The 11,217-nt window shown below is 37.9% G+C and overlaps 1 long non-coding RNA gene across 2 annotated transcripts in view; it reads left to right on the forward strand.

Annotated features, from left to right (window-relative positions):
• Positions 1-8,818, forward strand: part of LOC106959677 (uncharacterized) — a 16,028-nt gene extending 7,210 nt beyond the window's left edge. Inside the window, exons 3-4 of one of the 2 annotated variants that reach the window (XR_001427415.1) lie at positions 5,548-5,697; positions 7,018-8,818. This is a non-coding gene — a long non-coding RNA (uncharacterized LOC106959677). Of the gene's footprint in view, positions 1-5,547; positions 6,516-7,017 lie in introns of those variants that run through there. The other variant, XR_001427413.1, reaches the window with a different exon arrangement.
• Positions 8,819-11,217: the final 2,399 nt, after the last annotated feature.

The following is an 11,217-nucleotide window of genomic DNA, read 5'->3' on the forward strand; positions in this document are numbered from 1 at the left end:
TATCCAAAGTAATGCTGTTTTTATTTATTTATTTATTTATTTTTATTATTTTTTTGAGAAAAGTCTTCTGATTCCCTCCCAAAAACAAACGTCTTGGTTGAATAAAAATAATTTTAGATCTATTTTTAAAATAATTTTGGGCTGAAACGAATGCTTTTCGCAGTAGTGGTGAACAGTTTGGACGAGCACAGATGATAAGCAGCTGGTGGGCTGCTTGTCGTGTTAAGATTAAGCAATCAGTCATTTGGTCAAGGTCTTGTTTATCGAATATAGTTTGACCAGCTGAAAGGTTCACGTTACCCTTATCTCGTGAAAAATAACGGCTGCCGATGCATGTGTGTCGGAGAAAGCATGCTGTGAAGCTTTCCATTCATTTTTTAATATCGTGAGTCTGCTATATTTAAAACACATTCCCATCTGTACAGAGCAGAAAAAGTGTTGGCTTAAATATAGTTTTTGTTTCAAATGAATAAATGAAGCTTGTCTTCTGATAGGCTTTCATTGAACTAATGCAGAGGCCTGGTTAGAAATGCTCTTTGTAAAGGTCACTGCTTGTTGTGATGTGGACAATGAAGCAGCCAATAACTGCCTGTGAAACATGAACCTAATTGGAGTGTTATGTCAACGATTTCATACTTTGACATGAAATCGGGCAGAAGAGGAAATAGAAAAAAATCCTCCTTCACACTCTTCATAAACATACTAGCTTATAAACTTGATATGGTGACACAGCCAGCACACAATGGCGAGATTCTGATAAGTGTCAGGGTTTGATCGGCTGAACGAGGTCAAAGTTTTTGTAGAGAAATTTCATCTCAAAAGTGTTTCTGCATCACTGTTCTTTCTGGATCAAAGTTGTTTAACGTGTTCTATTAAAACATATGTCAATCCATTGTTGTTAATCAAGCAATAATATTAGTGAATCCATTTTACTTTATATTGCAAACTGTGGGTCACATCAGATGACCTGTTCAGCTCCACTTGTAAACTTTTTTTCTGCCCATATTTTTTTTTTTTGAGAAACAGATAAAAAGAAAACATTGCAATGAATTTAGCAATTATTTTACTTTATTTTTAATTTTTTTTGTGAATAGCTCAGTATTACTCAGACTTTATCGCCTCACAACATTAAGGAAATTTATCACTGAAATCTTAATATTAAGTATAGAAAAGTACTATCGCAGATCCGAATATGCAAATTCCTTAGGAAACACTGGACAAAAAAACAACAACAAAGTTATCATTTATGTTTCAGCTGTTGTAAAGTGTATTAAAGAAAAAAGGGAGATTGACAGAGGCGGCCAAAAGAATGAGCAACCTAAGTAGCTTAGGGCCTATCCATAGGGGGTCATAAAGATTTCTAGAAATTATCAAAAGTAAAAGCAAAACAAACAAACAAACAAACAAAAAACATCCTACACAAGTACGATTTACAAATGTTAATCTTACTTACTCATTCTACTTGCACTAAATCAAGTAGAATGAGGCCTCTACCTGTATTAGTGCAAAATCAAACTTGTGATACTTGATATTTGCCATATTAAATAAAAATTGATGTAGTCAGACTTTAAATATTTTTGTTGATGAACATATTAACTCTCAACACCTCAGAAAACAAAATAAAAGCTGCAGGGGTGGAGCCATTGCAGTTGTTTCACACGCAAGATAAAAATAATAAACAACTAAATTACAACAAAAAAATAAAAATAGCCCAGCAGAAATTAATGGAAGCAGTAATTAAGTCAATAAAAACTTAAACAACCTCTTAAGCAAACTTAAGTCATTTCTGGTTGAGCAGTGGGTATGAACCATGTAGAAATGCATTGACTCGTGTGATAATGAACAATTATTAGAAAAACAAACATAAAAGAACCCAAATAACTTCAGAAACTCTAAAGTAAGTGTTAAATTAACATTCTTAAAATTATGGCTCATATATTGACATTTAAGAAGGTGCTTTTGTACCTCACCTTTCTAAAAAGTACAGATAACCAGCAAAAGAAAATAAAACTATCATGAAAATCAACTTGCTTTCCACAAAGAACAACACTTATGTGGTAGGTGACAGGTCAGTAAATGATTGTCTTTTATTATAAAAGCATCATGAGTTGTACCATAGGTTATGTTAAACGTCCGATGTGTAAACTGTGAAACACAAAAGTGATGTAAAATGTAGCTTTGCGATTGATGCTAGTTGGAAAACCACATAATCAGACTTTGCTCAGGGCCCCAAACAGCCTGGGACCGGCTCTGGAGACTGAGGGCCGTTCAGCTCCTGTCTTGCAAGAAAAGGTGACAAACAGAGGCTGAGTGGGACAGAGACACTCCTCAGACGGTCCTAAATATACTCCCCGCTCATTTACGTGACACATAAATTCACATTTAAATGGCAGAAAATTGCTCCGGCGGTTGATACTCTGGGACATATAAACATATAATTGTCATCAATTTTGTGTGTGTGTGTTTGTGTGTGTGTGTGTGTGTGTGTGTGTCTGTGTGTGTACGTTGAAGGATACAAGGGGGTAATATAAGATTGAAGAGATGTATTGAGGAATTATGCATCCAATAACTGAGATGAGATGTAAATGTGGTGTGGACAGTGAGTAGGCTGTTTTGTTTTTGTTTTTTTCTCTTTGGGTCGTTCCATGTGAGACTGCAGTGCAGGGGCTAAATGGCAGCCAGACTCATATCCTGTGACTGGCAAGAAAAGGTGGCTGCACTGTACACTGCAGAACTTACAGACCAGTCAATAAGGTTTTTTTTTTGTTTGTTTTTTTTCAATGCTGCACCAATAAAGCAGCGTTTAGAGAACGTAAATAAAAATGATTAACTCATTTTGGATGTCCCAACCTATAGAGGAAGGATCAAAATCAGCCATTTTCTTCCTTGATCAACTCTGATTTGTGATCATCATAAACTGAAAAAATTATATTGTGTACCCCGGTCAAAACATTTATAAAAATCATAATTTTTTTGTTGGTAAGCACACCAAAGCTGTATGCTCTTACTTTATACAAATGAAATAAAGGATAGGTGCACCTGCTTTGATGCATTAATTTTATAAGCTTGTTATTCCTTAGTTTTTTTTTGTTTTGTTTTTTGGCTTCAAAACTCATACTCTTGTCAAGGAACTTGCAGCATATTTTTTTCTTAGAAAGAACCTTAGCATAGGCCTGTATAAAGCTTGCGCAGTGCATCTCGACTTATTATGCCTGACAAAAGAGATTCTCCGATTAGTACCCAGATCTTCTGTGGAAATTACTTAACATTCTGAAGTTGGTATTTCTGATGGAGAAATACCAGGAAATTTATGCATTCTCCACTTCTGGAATACTCATATTTTTATTATTATTTTTTTTTATCTCACCACAATTTTGTTTATTTTGATATTAACTCCCTTCAGATTCAGTTCAGACTGCTGCAGATTAAGTTTCTATACCCCAGGTTTTTGTTTTTCCTCCATCTCGTCATCATCTTTCCCTCCTCTTCCCCTGCGTGTTTTTTCTTTCTTTCTTCTGTCTCTACAGAAGGGTTCCCAACGGAAAGGCAGGGGCTAATACACATGTCACATCGGTTCACGCAGATCCCAATTGTTTTTAGCCACAGAGCAGCTCTCAGAGGTCTGCTCCTTGTGTGTGTTTCCCAGCATGCGTTCTTATATGTTAAAGCCATGCACATACTCTCACACAGCTCCTACGGCCTGACCCACCTTTTCAACCTCACACTGTTGAACGTACAGCAACATTTTCTCTGTTATTTTCTGTCTGGATGTCACCACATGTCACTGGACCATCAACAAGCAGTACAATATGGCTCGGCAGGAGGCCTCCTTACAGACATGTTTCATAATTTGAGTTGTTCTGTCTATTGTATCAGCCTCCTTTGATAAATTTACTTCCAACTGATACAATGCGTCATCTGTTTTTTTTTTTTTTTTTTTTCTTTTTTTTCATTAGCAGAGGACAATTGCTTGTACAGAGAATGTCCAGGACTCTAATGAAGTGCTGAAGCAAACGGTACAGGGCGACAGGCCATGAGGGGCGTTTGCTCTTCTTTACTGTAAATGACGTCCAGTCGGTGAAAAAAATACCATGTATATAGTTAGTTACTTATTTACTTGTAGTTTATTGGTCAGTCTTCTTTGTGGTAACCAGTAAATCTTAAAACACTAACTCAGAATTGACAGATGCAGAGATTTGGATCCACATTTAAAAGGCAGAAATTGCTTTGTATAGTCTTACTTGTAGTGATCGTGGCAGAAAACAGGAGGAGCCTCCATTCCTGGGATATCACTATCCATTCAGATCAGTTTTTTTTTTTTTTTTCCTGGACCGTCTCCTTTCTGAATACTCAGGCTGTTGAGCTCCTTTTATTCAGACTGAACCCCACAGCAGAGCCAGTGAACGCCTTTGAGCAGAGCTGCAGGTGCATAGAGAGAGAGAGAGAGAGAGGAAGAGGAAGCATCTTACAGCAAAAAAGTTGGTAACAGCAATTCCAAATTATAAATTCAATTGCAATTTTAGCTACTTTCTATAAACACAGATGTTTTGCTGACAATATTTGCTGTATTTGTCTGTAAAAAGAAAATAAAACAAACACAAATAACATGGAAGAAAAAACACTGTTCCGCCTTTTTCACAGCTTTTCAACCTTAAGCCATTTGAAGATTAAATAAAACACAACGATACTTATCAATTTATTTATTTTTTATTAGTTAGCAATTCTAAGACGTTTATCCTAAACTGTTGGGGGACAGGTTGGGGAGTGTGTGTCGGGACCGGGGGGGCCCTCATGATGTTGGGACAGATGGTATTTAGCTCTAGCTGTGCCGGGCTCAGTGGGACCCGAAGCTTAAGAGGTTAGGCCTGTCAAAACCACTCTGCTCATTCACTGCCTAACAAAGTGTGGACTGTCAGCCTGTTCCGTTTAATAAACTTAAGATTTTTCTTTTGTCAATGCCCGAGCAACACTTTTGCAACTCGATGACCTGAATATCCCGACATTCTTCCAGCTCAGTGGCAGAGGATGCACCTTTTAGGCAGGGACTTCCTAAAAAAAAAAAAAAAAAGGTGGTAAAAAAATGAAAAAAAAAAAAAAAAAAAAAAAGGTGATTGGTTTTTGGGCAATTATACACAAACTTAAGCCAGAGTTGTATTATTTGTCTTCCAGCTATAAAACAACTAGTAGAATAAATGAGTTCTAGAAATGGTCAGAAAGTTAGTAAATCAATTCATCTTCAACTAATTAGTTTTTTTTTATTGTTGTTCCTGTATTGATATGGTTATGTATTATACTTTTAATTTTATGTCCCTTAAACTTCATGACGTTCAGTTGAAATGGTTAATCGTGAAAGCTTAAACTTCACCACAAGAGGGAGACATACAGTAACGTGCGGAATAATTTTTCAACACACAACTTCACTGCAAAATCTAAACACAGCGAGGCTGAAACACAGTAACTATTTAAATGTGCTCCTTAATTGTTGACTAATTAATAAGTATAACAATAACCATTTGGTCTCCTTCTTAATCTCTCAATTTATTCCAGTGTTCGGTAAGGTCAGAGGCTGAAAGCTGGTCAGTGGGTGACCTGCGCGGGATGCCTGGGTGACATCTGACCTCTGACTGGGCGTGCGAGGTTGACCCTGGAGGACAAGGTCCGACAATGCGAGGCACGTGCCGTGGCCTAATCTCCATGGTAACGTAAGACCTTTCAGGGAATGGTGGGGAGCAGGGTCAGGGTTGTCTTTATGTTGATTGTTGTAAGACATCTGCTGTCGATTGACTCACTGAATGTATGACGCCCCCAAGTGCAAAACGGCTTTTATACGACAGACAGGGCCCGAGCAAGGAAGCTAAAGGCTAACTGGGTAATCTCTGCAGGCAACTGTGATGATGCATTTTGTTCTCACAATCACCTGGAGAGATTCTGCAGTTTGCCTTGCACTCGGTTTTCCAGAGGTTTTGTTTTTAATTATTTTTATTTTTTAATCTTATAGTTCATTTATAAGATTAGAAAAACACATTGTTTTTCTAATCTGACTAAATATGGGATTCTGTGATCAAAAAGGGGGTTTTGTTTTCTAGCTTAATAAAGGAGTCTTTTTAAACATCTTTATGTCTGATTCTCAAAAGTCAAAACATTTGATGACTGGTCAAAAGAAGAACAAAGGGAATAACATTGAGCTACGGTGCAGAACGAGGGCCAACAGGTGCAGTCCACCTGCAGGAAAATGTGTTTTGCATTCTTTGATGCTATACACGAGCACAACATATTACTCCTCAGATTCTTTCTAATCATTACCATTATGCAAGTATTTTTTTTATTAGTTTTTTTTTTGTTGTTGTTTTTTACTTTATCACCACAGCCTCTCCGCTCCCCCCACACCCACTCCAAATTCCCCTCCCCACTGTCTCATCTCGTTCTCCACCGTGTTCTGCTGTGTTTTGGTGAAATCTCAGCTGGCAACTGTGAGTCGTTCACTAGCTGCTCTCACAATGGCCTCTGGGATTATGCTAAACGCAGCGCCTCGGCTGCTCCCCCGCATCGACCGGCATCGACGACGCCCTTTGGAGCGCACAGGAAAGGAGACGGAGGACTCTCAATGAAGATGTCACTGCAATTACACAAGCGTGTGTCATAGACACCCTGTGTGTCTGCTCTTCCTCTTCTTAACCCGCCCCCCCCCACACACACACACACACACACATACACACAGACACCTCTCCGCTTCTCCTCTTTTTTGGGAAAAAAAAAAAAGTCTTTTCGACACTCTGTTGAAGTGCAGCCTCGTCTCTTGCAGGTCTCTCATAATGCAGGCCCCATTTTGAATTTGCATGAATTCAGCATCCAGATGCTTCTGCTGCCATGTTGCCTTATGATGATGTGTACTGTACAGGAGCAGCCTATTGTATTATCGCACCATCAAAAGAATAATGATGCCTTGATTGTCGTAAGTGCAAGTTAGAAAGTACCAGATGGAACCAAATGTGTTAATTTCTGTTCTTAATATTTCAGTTTTATGACGTTGTCACAAAGGAGGAGCTTTCTGATGTGGATGGTACTGCATCAGGAACTGATTGGCTGATACTTCACTGCCAACAGTACCTGATGCATGGCCTTCAGCATCGAAAGAAACGTCACATGACTCCAGCTGTTTTTGATCAAACTTACTCACTGGTTTTCTACAGACAGTAACAAACTTTGTTCAATGATACTCTTTGTGTTTCACGCTTGAAAATAAATATTTGTGCATGCACACATTAGTCAAACCTCTGAACTCTGATGTCTGGCTGGAATGGCTATGAACATTTTCCGACTTATAGGAATGATATATTTAAGTTTGTGTTTGTGTTCTCTGGTGTATAATATTTCCCCTCCTCAAGTCTAAACATTGTGCCTTCAGGCCACACTGTAATAATTTCTGTTCACATGGTACTTCACTGCATGTTGGATCCAAACCTTAGACTTTGATATTTTAACAATAATAGGAACATGTGGCCTCCTTGCAGAAGTTGTAGTGCTTCTTGAACCATTTCACATTTTCTCAGCCTACAGCCACAACTTCCTTTGTGTCTTCTTGCAGTTTTATTTGAGAGACCAACACACAGAAGTGAATTATTGTGAACTGGAACCAAGCAGGTTGTTTAACAACAGAAATCTGAAACTGTGCCATGCATTTGAATGTCAAGCATTACATTATGCTCCATCTCAACCTGCTTCACATTTCTGGAGACTGAACATTTAGCCTATTTTCCTTTTTCCAAAAAAAAAAAAAAAAGAAAAAAGAAAAATCTCATGCTCAGTCAGATTGAATGGAGGGCATCTCTAAAGATCAAATCTTGATATAGATACTCACATGGATTCAAGTCTGAACTTTGACTTGGCCATTCTAAGTAATGAATGGACATGTTGTGTCCTAAAACACTATGTTGCAGCTCTGGCTCTAAGTTCAGGGTCACAGTCCTGCTGAAAGGTCAACCTCTGCCCTAGTCTCAAGTCTTTTGGTGGTTTTATCCAGGATTGCCCTTTACTTAATTCTACCCAATTTCTCTCCATCTCTCACCACCTGTCAGGTCCCAGCATCATGTTGTGTGACCTGAGAGGTCACCCTCACACAACATGATGCTGCCAGCACCATGTTTTACAGTGGGGATGCTAAATTCATTGAACATCCTCTTTCGTGTTTGCTGCGTCTCCATGAACTATTTTCTTTCATTTTTGTAGCTTTAAATCAGACGTGTTGTTGGCTTTATTTTACTAACGGCTTTCTTTATTTTCACTTTTACATAATTGCGAGACCTGTGGAGTAAACAGCTAATATATATTTCGCCGTCAGAATCTCCAACCTGGGCGAATTTGGAAGAAATTATCGTGTCTCTTCCAAGCTGCCATCTGCTTCCCACCAGCTTTTCTGATTAAACCTCGTCTCGCCTTTCAGGTGGATAGTGATGTCTCAACAGGTTTGCGGTTGTGCTTAACTATTCCCATTTTTGATTGACAAACTTCTTAAATTGCCCATCTGTTTTCTTCTACTTTGCGTTCATCCACTACTGTTTGTTAGTTTGTCACATAGAATTTCAGTAAAGTGCATTAAATTTATTGTTTTAATGCGGAAATGTCATAACTTTTGAGACACACTAACCCGAATATAAATATATCTCATTGCTATCTGAGGAATCATGTTCCTCTCTTGTTCGGATTAGACACCTGGATGCCTTTAGGCCACACCTCAGACTCACTATACACTTAGATTGGCTTTTAATAATTAGAGAATAACTGTAAGTTGCATGAGGACACTTTCTCACGCTCAAGTATGCAAAAACACCCATGTCAGGGCTCATTTCTGTCTAAAATAGTTCTTATGATGAATATGAGAAGGAGGAAGGTTCTCTCATCTCCTATCATTTTTGCCTTGATATGCATTTGATTCATTCTGTGGTTTGTCCCTTTGTTGTAGCGTGTTTAATCACTTGCCAACTTAAATAAATGTTCATCAAAAAGTAAAAGGTCTTTCATTGTAGTTTTTGTTTTAGTCTATTTCCGCATTTCCTTGCACTGACATGTTTCTAAATATCCTGAATGCTATTTAGAAACATGTCAGTGCATAATTGCATAATTAAAACTCTCGCATCAAGGGGTATGGCTTCATGCAGAATCTACCTGCCATCTTCTTGTGCACACCCTCTGAGAAGGCAGAAGGTCAGCATCCACGGAGGAAGTGCCAAGTGTCGTTCAATCTACTTATATCAGCAAGCTGCTGGCGTGCGGAAACGCGCAATCACTCGCTGTCTCTTCGTCCCTGAGAGAAGTCCGAAGGAGCCATGCCAACTCCAACAGATGTTCCTTAAGCGCAGGCATCTTGTAAACACCATGAAATGGTTTGGAGGTTAATGTAATGGTTGCTGACAGAGATCTTCGACACAAGATTTGATTATACCACCTGCTGCTCACACATAGCCGATAGCGCAGGATTTATAAAGGCTTCACTACCAAGTTCACAGGGTGACAAACGACTTACACAAAACTAAGAGAGCAGGATCTTAATGGCCTGATTGAAGAGTTTTATACGAGGTGCAACATGTTCAACTTTAATTATGTAAAAAGTCACCAAAATACTAGATAGAAATCAAAAACCTAATTTATTCAACACTTAAAAAAGAAAATTAGTTAATCCAACTTAAAGAAATTGCTTCAGTTTGTAACAAGTAATTCATGTAAGACTATCCAGGGTAATGTATTAAGTTTTCAAGTTGCATAAACTTAATAGATTTCCTTGAATGAACTTAATTCAATTATGTCTTACCATTAAAGCAACTTGTTTTAGTTGAATAAACTGTTCTCTCCTATTTTGAGTAAAAATCAGAAGCTAAATTTATTCTAGATTTAGTGGTGTATTTCAAGCATTTCTGCAAGTTAATTTTTATAACAAACAACTATTCAAAATTAGAATACTAACACCAACAAAATATATATATTTTAAATATAAATATCAAAACACAGGTACTTTGTTTGGACCTCTTTTTGCATCAATTACTTTATCAGTGGTGTGGGGGCGTTCAGCCTGTGGCCATTTTGAAGACTAAAGGAAGTCCTGGTTTCTTCGGAGCATCTGCATATTTGCATCACTCGTCCTTTTGACAATCAGACCAATCAATCACAGCAACACCAGTGGCATTTCAACCTGGTTTGAGTAGTTGTGGTTATGTGGGTATGTGCCAAATGCTTTTGGAAATTCAAATCTGCATCTCCACAAAGTTGGTCATCAGAAGAAAGCGTGAAATGGTTTAAAATGTTCTAGTACGTGGGCCATTGCTGAATTTGGACTTGATAAAACACAGCAAACCAACATCAGTGAAGAACATGGCTTCCAAGTCATAACTGACTATGAAAACTTGACTTAGGTAGAAGCTTCACTGTTCTTCCTCCAGACTCTGGGGCCTTGATTTTTGAAAAACAATTTTAATCTAAAAAGAGGAGTTTGGACCAGATTTTTTATTTGTATTTTTTTCCCCCTATTTTATTCCTTAGCTTGTGTGTTATACATTTAAGGTTGCTTCAAGCAAAGCAGCTTAACATAAATAATGTGAAAGTTGTAGCCCATGTTCTGGATTCATCTGTGTGTGGTGGCACACAGATCACCCGCACTCATTGCAATTCCCTCAATATCGAAGGTTATCCCTGTTTTTTTTCTGCACCCTTTTTTCAATTTTCCTTTTTTTCCTTCTACTCAACTTTCCATGAGTCTGCTTGGGTACACTCTTCTTTCACAACTATCTTTTCCTAACTTACCCTCCTTGTGGTGGGTGTCCTTAACTGCGACATTTCTATTTTAAAAACCCTTTTGTTATCGTTCGTATTGAACATTTAAAAAAAAAATCTGAAACACATCGCTTTTGCTTTTCATGAGGTGAGTCATAATCATCAAAAAAAAATTCAAAAAGAAAAATAAATGCTTGGAGAATGTCACTGTGTGTAATAAACACATGTATACTTTTCGCTCTTCCAGATAAAGCACAAAAAAAAAATCTTTTCATTCTAATTTATTGAGGCAATCCTCTGTGTTTTTTTTTTATTTTTTATTTTTCAACAAAATAGGAATTTACAAATATTTTCTCCTTTACTATCCGTTAGTCCATAGAGGGAGCCATGCTTTTCTCAACCACAGCCGCTGAGAGGAACAACCTCGGAGCTGAACCTGCTCGGTACACCGCCCCC

Source organism: Poecilia latipinna, unplaced genomic scaffold, assembly GCF_001443285.1.
Source record: "Poecilia latipinna isolate Pla-1442-1.1 unplaced genomic scaffold, P_latipinna-1.0 Scaffold53, whole genome shotgun sequence".
Lineage (NCBI taxonomy): Eukaryota > Metazoa > Chordata > Actinopteri > Cyprinodontiformes > Poeciliidae > Poecilia > Poecilia latipinna.